General features: G+C 45.2%; 1 non-coding gene across 1 annotated transcript; it reads right to left on the bottom strand.

Moving 5' to 3' along the window:
• Positions 1–433: 433 nt before the first annotated feature.
• On the bottom strand, positions 434–507 carry Trnat-ugu. The gene has a single exon. It is a non-coding gene; the product is annotated as a tRNA-Thr (tRNA).
• Between the last annotated feature and the right edge of the window lie 13,246 nt (positions 508–13,753).

Genomic DNA, 13,753 nt, shown 5'->3' with positions numbered 1-13,753 from the left:
TTAATTCTGTACCATTCCAGAAAATAAATCGATGGCCATACACATGCAAAACGTATTCCACAATTCTGCATTAGACTAGTGACATGTAAGACAAGTTTGCTCAGCCAACGTGTTTCTTGAGCTGGCTATAAGCTTGTGCTTAGAAAACGCGGCGGTGCCAGCTGCCACCTCAACGCTAAGTAGCCGAAATACCTTAAATACATGACTAACTGAAACCCTCAGCTGCCGACAGGTGTTGTTAATATACCTCGATGTGGACAAGGTCAATGGCTGGGTAACCTTTATCTATATGTATGAAGACAGTAGCTGTTCTCGAAAGAACAGAATACTGTTGATGACCGTGCAGCTTTTTCCTGGAATACATGACTAACTGTGACCTTCAGCTGCCGACAGGTGTTGTTAATATACCTCGATGTGGACAGCTGAAAATGTGTGCCCCGACCGGGACTCGAACCCGGGATCTCCTGCTTACATGGCAGACGCTCTATCCATATGAGCCACCGAGGACACAGATGAATAGCGCGACTGCAGGGACTTATCCCTTGCACGCTTCCCGTGAGTCTCACATTCCCAACTGTCCACAATTCTACATATATAATGTACCTTATAGACATTTGCCCATTCACTCATACTCGCGCACGCTTTGGCGATTCCCGTAAGAGTTTGGGCAACCTGTGCGCATTCGCACAGACGAAGGTCAATGGCTGGGTAACCTTTAACTACACTCCTGGAAATTGAAATAAGAGCACCGTGAATTCGTTGTCCCAGGAAGGGGAAACTTTATTGACACAGTCCTGGGGTCAGATACATCACATGATCACACTGACAGAACCACAGGCACATAGACACAGGCAACAGAGCATGCACAATGTCGGCACTAGTACAGTGTATATCCACCTTTCGCAGCAATGCAGGCTGCTATTCTCCCATGGAGACGATCGTAGAGATGCTGGATGTAGTCCTGTAGAACGGCTTGCCATGCCATTTCCACCTGGCGCCTCAGTTGGACCAGCGTTCGTGCTGGACGTGCAGACCGCGTGAGACGACACTTCATCCAGTCCCAAACATGCTCAATGGGGGACAGATCCGGAGATCTTGCTGGCCAGGGTAGTTGACTTACACCTTCTAGAGCACGTTGAGTGGCACGGGATCCACGCGGACGTGCATTGTCCTGTTGGAACAGCAAGTTCCCTTGCCGGTCTAGGAATGGTAGAACGATGGGTTCTATGACGGTTTGGATGTACCGTGCACTATTCAGTGTCCCCTCGACGATCTCCAGTGGTGTACGGCCAGTGTAGGAGATCGCTCCCCACACCATGATGCCGGGTGTTGGCCCTGTGTGCCTCGGTCGTATGCAGTCCTGATTGTGGCGCTCACCTGCACGGCGCACAACACGCATACGACCATCATTGGCACCAAGGCAGAAGCGACTCTCATCGCTGAAGACGACACGTCTCCATTCGTCCCTCCATTCACGCCTGTCGCGACACCACTGGAGGCGGGCTGCACGATGTTGGGGCGTGAGCGGAAGACGGCCTAACGGTGTGCGGGACCGTAGCCCAGCTTCATGGAGACGGTTGCGAATGGTCCTCGCCGATACCCCAGGAGCAACAGTGTCCCTAATTTGCTGGGAAGTGGCAGTGCGGTCCCCTACGGCACTGCGTAGGATCCTACGGTCTTGGCGTGCATCCGTGCGTCGCTGCGGTCCGGTCCCAGGTCGATGGGCACATGCACCTTCCGCCGACCACTGGCGACAACATCGATGTACTGTGGAGACCTCACGCCCCACGTGTTGAGCAATTCGGCAGTACGTCCACCCGGCCTCCCGCATGCCCACTATACGCCCTCGCTCAAAGTCCGTCAACTGCACATACGGTTCACGTCCACGCTGTCGCGGCATGCTACCAGTGTTAAAGACTGCGATGGAGCTCCGTATGCCACGGCAAACTGGCTGACACTGACGGCGGCGGTGCACAAATGCTGCGCAGCTAGCGACATTCGACGGCCAACACCACGGTTCCTGGTGTGTCCGCTGTGCCGTGCGTGTGATCATTGCTTGTACAGCCCTCTCGCAGTGTCCGGAGCAAGTATGGTGGGTCTGACACACCGGTGTCAATGTGTTCTTTTTTCCATTTCCAGGAGTGTATATATATGAAGACAGTAGCTGTTCTCGAAGGTACAGAATACTGTGATGACCGTGCAGCTTTTTCCTGGAATAAATGACTAACTGAAACCCTCAGCTGCCGACAGGTGTTGTTAATATACCTCGATGTGGACAGCTGAAAATGTGTGCCCCGACGGGGACTCGAACCCGGGATCTCCTGCTTACATGGCAGACGCTCTATCCATATGAGCCACCGAGGCGGTGGCTCATATGGATAGAGCGTCTGCCATGTAAGCAGGAGATCCCGTGTTCGAGTCCCGGTCGGGGCACACATTTTCAGCTGTCCACATCGATGTATATTAACAACACCTGTCGGCAGCTGAGGGTTTCAGTTAGTCATTTATTCCAGGAAAAAGCTGCACGGTCATCAACAGTATTCTGTACTTTCGAGAACAGCTACTGTCTTCATATATATAGTTAAAGGTTACCCAGCCATTGACCTTCGTCTGTGCGAATGCGCACAGGTTGCCCAAACTCTTACGGAATCGCCAAAGCGTGCGCGAGTAAAGAGTGAATGGGCAAATGTCTATAAGGTACATTATATATGTAGAATTGTGGACAGTTGGGAATGTGAGTCTCACGGGAAGCGTGCAAGGGATTAGTCTCTGCAGCCGCGCTATTCATCTGTGTCCTCGGTGGCTCAGATGGATAGAGCGTCTGCCATGTAAGCAGGAGGTCCCGGTCGGGGCACACATTTTCAGCTGTCCACATCGAGGTATATTAACAACACCTGTCGGCAGCTGAGGGTTTCAGTTAGTCATTTATTCCAGGAAAAAGCTGCACGGTCATCAACAGTATTCTGTTCTTTAGAGAACAGCTACTGTCTTCATACATATAGTTAAAGGTTACCCAGCCATTGACCTTCGTCTGTGCGAATGCGCACAGGTTGCCCAAACTCTTACGGGAATCGCCAAAGCGTGCGCGAGTAATGAGTGAATGGGCAAATGTCTATGAGGTACATTATATATGTAGAATTGTGGGCAGTTGGGAATGTGAGTGTCACGGGAAGCGTGCAAGGGATAAGTCCCTGCAGTCGCGCTATTCATCTGTGTCCTCGGTGGCTCAGATGGATAGAGCGTCTGCCATGTAAGCAGAATGTCCTGGTCAGGGCACACATTTTCAGCTGTCCACATCGAGGTATATTAACAACACCTGTCGGCAGCTGAGGGTTTCAGTTAGTCATTTATTCCAGGAAAAAGCTGCACGGTCATCAACAGTACTCTGTTCTTTCGAGAACAGCTACTGTCTTCATACATATAGTTAAAGGTTACCCAGCCATTGACCTTCGTCTGTGCGAATGCGCACAGGTTGCCCAAACTCTTATGGGAATCGCCAAAGCGTGCGCGAGTAATGAGTGAGTGGGCATATGTCTATAAGGTATATTATATATGTAGAATTGTGGACAGTTGGGAATGTGAGTCTCACGGGAAGCGTGCAAGGGATTAGTCTCTGCAGCCGCGCTATTCATCTGTGTCCTCGGTGGCTCAGATGGATAGAGCGTCTGCCATGCAAGCAGGAGGTCCTGGTCGGGGCACACATTTTCAGCTGTCCACATCGAGGTATATTAACAACACCTGTCGGCAGCTGAGGGTTTCAGTTAGTCATTTATTCCAGGAAAAAGCTGCACGGTCATCAACAGTACTCTGTTCTTTCGAGAACAGCTACTGTCTTCATACATATAGTTAAAGGTTACCCAGCCATTGACCTTCGTCTGTGCGAATGCGCACAGGTTGCCCAAACTCTTATGGGAATCGCCAAAGCGTGCGCGAGTAATGAGTGAGTGGGCATATGTCTATAAGGTATATTATATATGTAGAATTGTGGACAGTTGGGAATGTGAGTCTCACGGGAAGCGTGCAAGGGATTAGTCTCTGCAGCCGCGCTATTCATCTGTGTCCTCGGTGGCTCAGATGGATAGAGCGTCTGCCATGCAAGCAGGAGGTCCTGGTCGGGGCACACATTTTCAGCTGTCCACATCGAGGTATATTAACAACACCTGTCGGCAGCTGAGGGTTTCAGTTAGTCATTTATTCCAGGAAAAAGCTGCACGGTCATCAACAGTATTCTGTTCTTTCGAGAACAGCTACTGTCTTCATATATAAACCTTAAATACAGCCGAACGAGCTTTATTCGCATTTCTATGACTATGACTTGGGTCTAAAGTGTAGTTACGAGTCATATCTACATCCGCCGACTGAAACTGAAAAACTGAAGATAAAGAGACGGGGGATTATCTGAGCAGCCCTCTTCTTCAGTAACCTTCATGGCTGGTTTTGTTTCTCTGCCTTAAGTGTACTGCAAACGAAACAGTATATTCACCGAAAGAGATTTTTTTGTTTTTTTTTTTTAGCACCACCTGACAATATTAACAGTGTGATAAGAAACAATCATTTTAATACTTGCACAGTCATTTATATCCGTATGATTATTCTGCAATTCACAATTAAGTGTCTGGCAGCCTGCTCTATCGTTCCACTCTCGAACAGCGCTTGGGAAAGACGAAAACTAAAATCTTTCGTTTGAAATATGATTCCTCTTATTTTATTTTATTATATAGATCATTTCTCCTTATGTGGGTGGGAGCCAACAAAATATTCTCTCACCCTGAGGAGGAAGTTGGTGACGGAAATTTTATAAGGTGGTCCTGCACAGCGAAAAACACTTTTGTTTTAATGTCTACCGCCTCAGTTCGTGTATATATCCGTGACACTCTCTTCCCTATTTTGCTACAATAAAAAACCAGCTACCCTTCTTTGAACTTTTTCGATGTCCTCCGTCAGTCCTATCTGATGCGGATCGCACACCGTACAGCAGTACTCCAGAAGAGGGCGGACAGGCGTAGTGTAAGCAGTCTTTTTAGTAGACCTGTTGCATTCTCCAAGTGTTCTGCCAGTAAAGTGCAAACTTTGGTTTGCTTTCCCCACAACATTGTCTATGTGATTCTTCTAGTTTAAGTTATTCATAACTGTAGTCCCTAAGTATTTAGTTGAATTTACAGCCTTTAGATTTTTGTGATTTATCGTGGAACTGAAATTTACTGGATCCTTTTTTATGCTCATTTCGATAACTTCACACTTTTGATGATTCAGAGTCAATTGCCACTTTTTGCACCATACCTGTATCTTGTCTGAATCATTTTGGAATTATATACTTAGATGGATATGATGTCTGTAATCTCGGACATGTCCGAAAGAACAGGCACCTTATCCATATTAAGTATACAGGGTGTTACAAAAAGGTACGGCCAAACTTTCAGGAAACATTCCTCACACACAAATAAAGAAAAGATGTTATGTGAACATGTGTCCGGAACCGCTTAATTTCCATGTTAGAGCTCATTTTAGTTTGTTCTTCCACCTACGCTCAATGGAGCACGTTATCATGATTTCATACGGGATACTCTACCTGTGCTGCTAGAACATGTGCCTTTACGAGTACGACACAACATGTGGTTCATGCACATTTCAGTCGAAGTGTTCGTACGCTTCTCAACAACAGATTCGGTGACTGATGGATTGGTAGAGGCGGACCAATTCCATGGCCTCCACGCTCTCCTGACCTCAACCCTCTTGACTTTCATTTATGAGGGCATTTGAAAGCTCTTGTCTGCGCAACCCCGGTACCAAATGTAGAGACTCTTCGTGCTCGTATTGTAGACGGCTGTGATACAATACGCCAATCTCCGGGGCTGCATCAGCGCATCAGGGATTCCATGCGACGGAGGGTGGATGCATGTATCCTCGCTAACGTAGGACATTTTGAACATTTCCTGTAACAAAGTGTTTGAAGTCACGCTGGTACGTTCTGTTGCTGTGTGTTTCCATTCCATGATTAAAGTGATTTGAAGGGAAGTAATAAACGGGCTCTAACATGGAAAGTAAGCGTTTCCGCACACATGTCCACATAACATATTTTCTTTCTTTGTGTGTGAGGAATGTTTCCTGAAAGTTTGGCCGTACCTTTTTGTAATACCCTGTATAGTTCTGGCACTACCGACCATGACCTTCTTCTTCTGTGCGGATGCACACATATTACCCGAACTCTTACGAGACTTGGTAAGAATGTCTTCCTCGAGTAATGAGTGTGTTGGGTAGGGACACTACGAATGTGGTGTGTGGACATACAAGGTGAGAATGTGGGTATCGCGGGAGGCGTGCTCAAGATAGTCCGTGCAATCACACTGTCCTCTGTGTCCTCGGTGGCTCAGCTGGATAGAGCGTCTGCCATGAAAGCAGGAGATCCCGCATTCGATTCCCGGTCGGGGCACACATTTTCACCTGTCCCTGTTGCTATATACATCAACGCCCGTCAGCAGCTGAAGGTATTAATATATAATTCTAATTTCATTTTGGAATTCGTTTCGGTCTTCTGACGACGTTACATGACGGTTAATGACAGGATCATCTGCATACAATCTAAGAGGACTGCTCAATTTGCTCCTAAATCTTTTATGTAGATCAGGAACAACAGAGGGCCTATTACACTTCCCTGTGGAACGCCAGATATTACTTCTGTTTTACTCGATGACTTTCCGCCAGTTCCTACGAATTGTGTGATTGCTGACAGGAAATCACGAATTCAGTCACACAGTTGAGGCGACACTCTATAGGCACGTAATTTGATTAGAAGTCGCTTGAGAGGAACGCTGTTAAAAGCTTTCTGACAATCTAAAAACATGGAATCAATTTGAGATCCCCTGTCGATAGTAATCATTACTTCGTGAGAATAAAGAGTTAGCTGTGTTTCAAAAGAACGATATTTCCTGATTCCATGTTGGCTGTTTGTCAATAAGTCGTTTTGTTCCAGGTGATTCATACTGTTCGAGAACAGTGCATGTTGCAAAGTCCTACTGCAAATTGACATTTATGATACGGTTCTGTAATTCACCGGATTACTCCCATTTCCTTTCTTTGGTACTGGTGTCGCTTGTGCAACTTTCCAGTCTCTAGGTACGGATCTTTCTACGACGGAGGGGTTGCATATGATTGCTAAGTACGGAGCTATCGTGTCAGTACACTCTGAAAGGAACCTGACTTATATACAATCTGGACAGGAAGCCTTGCCTTACTTGGGTGTTTTAAGCTACTTCGTTACGCCAATTGCCTTCATTGGTATCACCTGTAATACATAATAATACAACGGAAAAAAGCAACATTGGCTACAAAACACGAACATCAGCAAAGGACTTTCATGAGCTCTGAATAACAGTCTCAAACCAGAAAAGCAAACTTTGAGAGAAAATATTGCACAATGACTAATAAAAGTGCCCATTCAGCAGTGAAGAAAATGAAATACGTGAATGAGTGCTTGGTTCAAGGGCTCTTCAATAAAGAACGATCATAATTTTTTATGGTCGTAATTTCTCGCGCTAAAATTTAATCTTATGATATTCCGTTAGTTTAATGTGCAACAAACACGCCGTAGCTGTTTCATTGTTGGGACTCCTGGTTCCCGCGTGTAATAGATAGGCAGGCAAGGTCAGACATGTTCAATATGCAATGGAGAGGTAACACACGAGGAACAATATGCGGCTTTGAAATTCTGTTTTCGTCTCAACAAATCTTCAGTGAGGCCTGTACAATGTTACAGGAGGCCTATGGAGAGATTGTTCTTCCCTACAGCACAGCTCGAAAGTGGTTTAAAATGTTTCAGGAGGGGACACAATCAGTTTCAAAGGAGGCTGGACCCGGTGCTCGAGTTACTGCTCTTACGGAAGGAAAAAACAACACTGCTGTCATTGTGAGAGAGGGTCGATGAATTATCGTAAGATCGCATTCTGAAATACTGAACATTTCATTGGGTACCACCCACATGTTGGCGACAGAAAGATTACACATGACACGTGTTTGTGCGCGATGTGTTCCAAGACTGTTGATTTCCGAACAAAAGGACATTCGCGTGCAGGTCTGCATGCAGTTAAAGTATTTAGAGGAAGATGCGAAGTTTCTTTCAAATGTAATCACTGCTGATGAAAACTGGCTACTTCATTTTGATCCTGAGAGCCAACAGCAAAGCTCAGTGTGGTAATCTCCTTCATCACCAACCCCCAAAAAAGCAAAAGTGGTTGCTTCTGCTGGGAAAGTTATGGTTATCTCATCTCATTGTTTGATTTTCATGGAATGATTTCTCAGCATGTTGAACCTGCACTCACATCGGTAACTGGACAATACTACAGGGATGTGCTGAAAACCTTGCAAGTCCATATCAGGCGCAAAAGACCACATTTCCGCGAAGCAGGCTGGAAGCTGCACCACGATAATGCGCTGCCGCATATTGCCAATATTGTTGCTGAATATCTTGCAAAAAGTCAACATGAAGTGCACCCTTCACCCTCCCTATAGTCCGGATTTAGCCCCATGTGACTTTTTTGTATTCCCTAACATGAAGAAACGCCTTAGTGGGAGGCATTATCAATCATCAGATGGCTGCGGAGGCGATTTTGAAGGACCTCTCAAAAAATGGTTTCCAGCATGTATTAAAAGACTGGCAGAAACGCTGGACAAGTGCATCGCACTCATGGGAGACTACTTTGAGAAGGACCATCAAAATTATGAGGACGAGTAAAGGTATGTAATCAAAAATGCTATGATCATTCTTTATTGAACAGCTCTCGTAAGTTCGATTCCAGCTTTTGATAAAATTAAAGGAGAAGAATATAGAACAATTAACACATGTGGACACTAATGACTCGATTACGTCATTCATACTAAAACGACAAAAGGATCGAGAAGTAACATCCACTCACAATGATTACTGTATAAATACTGGTGTTGCTTTATCAATAGAAGCGAAAATTCGTCTGATGAATGAGCTTTTCAATTTTCAGGGAGCGTAACAGAGAGAAACCAAATTAAGAGAAAGAATTTCATCTAGGTGGGCGTGGAACGGAACTTCTGTGCATATTCTCTCAGATGGCGCATTGTGCTCATAGCTTATTTCCTGGTTGTTTCATATTAACGACGCCTCTACGCTGTCAGAACATTCATATGAGAATTGTCGAATGTAATTGTTAGGACAGCCAGCTACATTAAACACTACTGTACCTGTGGCCAAATCTTTCTCAGTGGACAAAGCTAACTGTAATTTCATTTAATTTGTAGACTGTTCAAAAGGCTTAACAACACTTTCAAGGTAGCCTCTACGTCCATCTACTTAACTCCTGATACTATTGCTCATCGGCTCTTGCTTAACTAATAAAAGGTTGGAGATCATATAAGTAGGGCAAAACAGAAAAACGAATAAATGTGGAGACTGGAGACCTCATTCTTGAGTTCACCGTGAAAAACTTGAAAAAATCAAAATTTATTATGTCAGCGAACTTGGAATAGATGTTGATGAAATAAATTAAACATTTCGAGATCAAACATAATCCATAGCTTCCATAAATATTACTGTTTCAAAATCGACTATACACGGTGAACAGATGCGTAATACGTGTTACGGGGAGACCTGTTCGACTCATAGACACTTTGGTAACTTGAGGTCACGGTGTGATGTATCGGCTACTACCGTCATCGCAGTTCCGGTACGAAGTAGTACGCTATCTCACTACCCGACGCAATGATGCCATTATTGGAAAAATTTGCCTGTAGATCCATGTCACCTCCTGAGTTCCAACTTCGTACTACTACACCAGAAACATACGTCGCTTCCAGTTTACACATTACCCCTTGTCATCGCCTTACAGTTTCACTGGAAAACTCAGCAATGACATAGCTCAAGAAGCAAGTGAAAAAGAGAGAATAGAATGATGCACAAACCACAGGATATGAACGTTAGTTCCCTTGGAAACATTATGATTTAATCTTACTTTGACAACGCTAATATCGTCATCACAGTTCCGAGAGACGAAGGACATATTGATTAATTTCAACAGCATGTTAGTTTTTGAAGACAGGTATCTGGGATCTGATGAAATTGACCGAGCTATGTTTCCGTTGTGTAAAGGACCTCATGTTCCATTCGCAGGTGTGAAATTACACCAGCAGTTTCCTTAAACTGTATCTTTGCTCCGCTTTCTGATGAAATTCCTGGGTGTTAGTTGGGTGTTGTGTGGAGACTGGAAGCATTGCATGTTCCCGGTTTTGTGGCACATATTTGGAACTTAGCTGAAGGTAATCCAACTACCACAGAGATGGCAGTGGTGTAGACCTGATGAAGGGAGAAGAAAGAAAGATTAGAGCTAAACGTCCCATTGACAGCGCGCTCATTACAGATGAAGCACAAGCAAAAGGATTGTGAAGGAAACTGGCCGTGGCCTTTCAAAGAAACCATCCTGGCATTGGCCTGGAGCGATTTAGGGAAATCACTAGAACTTATGACTTGTTTACCCTTGCCTCGTGGGTCAAGGTGAGACTAGTGAGCTTTACCTGAACTACTTCATTGGTACAAAAGATCTAAACTACATCATTAGCACAAAAGCGAAGGAAATTGTACCTAGTATGCCGACAAATTATTCCCATCATGGAATAACTAGGTTGCGTAATTGGAGAGCATACTGAATCGCACAGAGGTTGCGATGATGACTGTAGTGGGTGGTAAACAATCCCCAAAGTAAATGTCTAAAAGTTGAAGAGATCTTCAATGACACTTACTTCGCATTTGTTCACCGTGTTGGGGCCCCCGGTAGCTGAATGGTCAGCGCGGCAGACTGTCAATCCTAAGGGCCCGGGTTCGATTCCCGGCCGGGTCGGAGATATTCTCCACTCAGGGACTGGGTGTTAATCATCATCATTTCATCCCCATCGACGCACAAGTCACCAAAGTGGCGTCAAATTGAAAGACTTGCACCAGGCGAACAGCCTACCCGACGGGAGGCCCTCGACACACGCCATTATTATTACCGTGCTGGGGCCGTTTAAACATGGAAATCCTTACATAAGCAATGAATTAAATTTGCTCTCGAAATGTTTCATGTATTTCTTAAATCTCATGTCAACTAAAACGATTGCCTTACCAATCTTTTACTTTTTCAAGTTACTACACGGTGATGTCAAGAGTGAAGTCTCTAGTCTTCATGTCTATTTGACTTTCTGGTTTTGGTGTATGTATGAGATCCACAATTTCTTTGGTTAAGCATGAGCCGATGAGCAATAGTGTTAAAACACAAGTACGAAGGTCATTCAATAAGTAAGCCAACACATTCCTTTCCTTGTAGCATCTTGGTTTTATATAGTATGCTAATACACCACATTATTCCCCACTCTTCTGGCTAAAAAACCCTATTTTTCAACATAATCTCCTTTCAATACGATGGTCTTACGCCACCTTAATGGGAGGGGCGGCATGCCCGCATGGGACCACTCTACTGGTTGACGCCGGAGCCAATGTCTAGCTGCATCAATAACCTACCCATCATCCACTCACTGCTTCCCGCGGAGTGCATCGTTCATTAGGCCAAACAAATGGAAGTCCATAGGCGCGGTTCCGAGCTGTAGGGTGAATGAGGTAGAACAATCCAATAAAGTTTTGTATGTTCCTCTCCGGTTTGCAGACTTCTGTGAGTCCTTGCGTTGTTATAGAGAAGTCCGTTTGCATGTTTGTGGCGACGAACACGGTAAAGTCGTTTGTTCAATTTCCAGAGTGTAGCGCAATACACTTCAGAGTTGATCGTTGCACCATTAGGGAGGACATCGAACAGGGTAATCCCTTCAGAGTCCCAGAAGACCGTGCCTTGCCTTTACCTGCTGAGGGTGCGGCTTTGAACTTTTTCATTGGAGAGTAGGTGATGTGGCGCCAAGTGATGAACTAATGTTTCATCGCCTGTGACGATGTTCGACAGAAAATTGTCACGATCAGCCTCGTGAAGAACAAGCGATTACGCACAGAGAGTCTTCCGTTGCTCTTCACAGTCCACTGTTGGCGGCAAGGAACCCATCTGACACACACATCAGAGTATCCCAACTGGTGGACGAGTCCGGCAGAGACGTCCAGTTGAGCAGCGAGGTGTTTGATTGTGATCCGTCGATCATCTCGAAAGAGAGTGTCGACACGTTCCAGCATTGCAGGAGTCACAGCTGTGTGCGGCCGGCCGGCCTGCGGAAGGTCGGACAGGTTTGCGCGACCTTGTTGCGATCGTGACAGATGCCTCGCCAACGACTCACCGTGGTTTTGTTCACTGCAGGTCTCCGCAGACATTCTGCAAGCGCCTATGAACATCTGCGATGCCCTTGTTTTCTGGCAAAATAAGGTCAATGACAGCTCTCTACTCTGAATGCCCCACCATTACAGTCATTTTGAAGGTTACATTTAGCGCCGCCACCAATTGAAACCCCATGAAACTATAGGGGCTGAAGCGGTAATATTCCATGATGACCCGCAAAAAATTCCATATTTTTGAACCGAAACTGACAGAAAAAAATGTGCTGCACTACTTATTGAACCGCGCTCGTAGATACGCTCAGTGGTTACCTTGAAAGAGCTAGTAATCGTTTCCAATGCCTCCAAGATGAAATAAAATTACAGATAGAGCTTTATAACGACTAAGATGCTATCACGTGTGCCACAGCATTTGAAACAGCAGTCTGTTCTAATAATTACATTCGATATTTCTCACGTGAATGTTCTGGCAGGTTAAAGGCGTCGTCAGTAGTTTTAGAGGTTGAAGAGATAAATTATACTACTAGCAAAACGCGCCACCTGCGAGAAAATGCACGGATATTCTGTCCTACACTCAGGTGAACTTCTTGCTGTCAGTATGGTTTTCCTCTGTCTTAAGGTCTTTGAAAACTGAAAAGCTCATTCATCAGGCGAATTTCGCTTTTATTGATAAAGCATCACCAGCAGTTATTTTGTAATCATTACGAGTGGGTGATAGTTTTCGTTCCTTTGGGTCCTTATAGACTGAATGACAGATTGGCTAAAGCATCTACATCTACATCTACATGTACATCCATACTCCGCAAGCCACCTGACGGTGTGTGGCGGAGGGTACCTTGAGTACCTCTATCGGTTCTCCTTTCTATTCCAGATTCGTATTGTTCGTGGAAAGAAAGATTGTCGGTATGCCCTAGCGTGGGCTCTAATCTCTCTGATTTTATCCTCATGGTCTCTTCGCGAGATATACGTAGGAGGGAGCAATATACTGCTCGACTCCTCGGTGAAGGTATGTTCTCGAAACTTCAACAAAAGCCCGTACCGAGCTACTGAGCGTCTCTCCTGCAGAGTCCTCCACTGGAGTCTATCTATCATCTCCGTAACGCTTTCGCGATTACTAAATGATCCTGTAACGAAGCGCGCTGCTCTCCATTGGATCTTCTCTATCTCTTCTATCAACCCTATCTGGTACGGATCCCACACTGGTGAGCAATATTCAAGCAGTGGGCGAACAAGTGAACTGTAAGCTACTTCCTTTGTTTTCGGATTGCATTTCCTTAGGATTCTTCCAATGAATCTGTCTGGCATCTGCTTTACCGACGATCAACTTTATATGATCATTCCATTTTAAATCACTCCTAATGCCTACTCCCAGGTAATTTATGGAATTAACTGTTTCCAGTTGCTGACCTGCTATATTGTAGCTAAATGATAAGGGGTCTTTCTTTCTTTGTATTCGCAGCACACTACACTTGTCTACATTGAGATTCAATT

Source organism: Schistocerca americana, chromosome 1, assembly GCF_021461395.2.
Source record: "Schistocerca americana isolate TAMUIC-IGC-003095 chromosome 1, iqSchAmer2.1, whole genome shotgun sequence".
Taxonomy (NCBI): Eukaryota; Metazoa; Arthropoda; class Insecta; order Orthoptera; family Acrididae; genus Schistocerca; species Schistocerca americana.
This window is presented reverse-complemented; position numbering and strand designations above follow the sequence as displayed.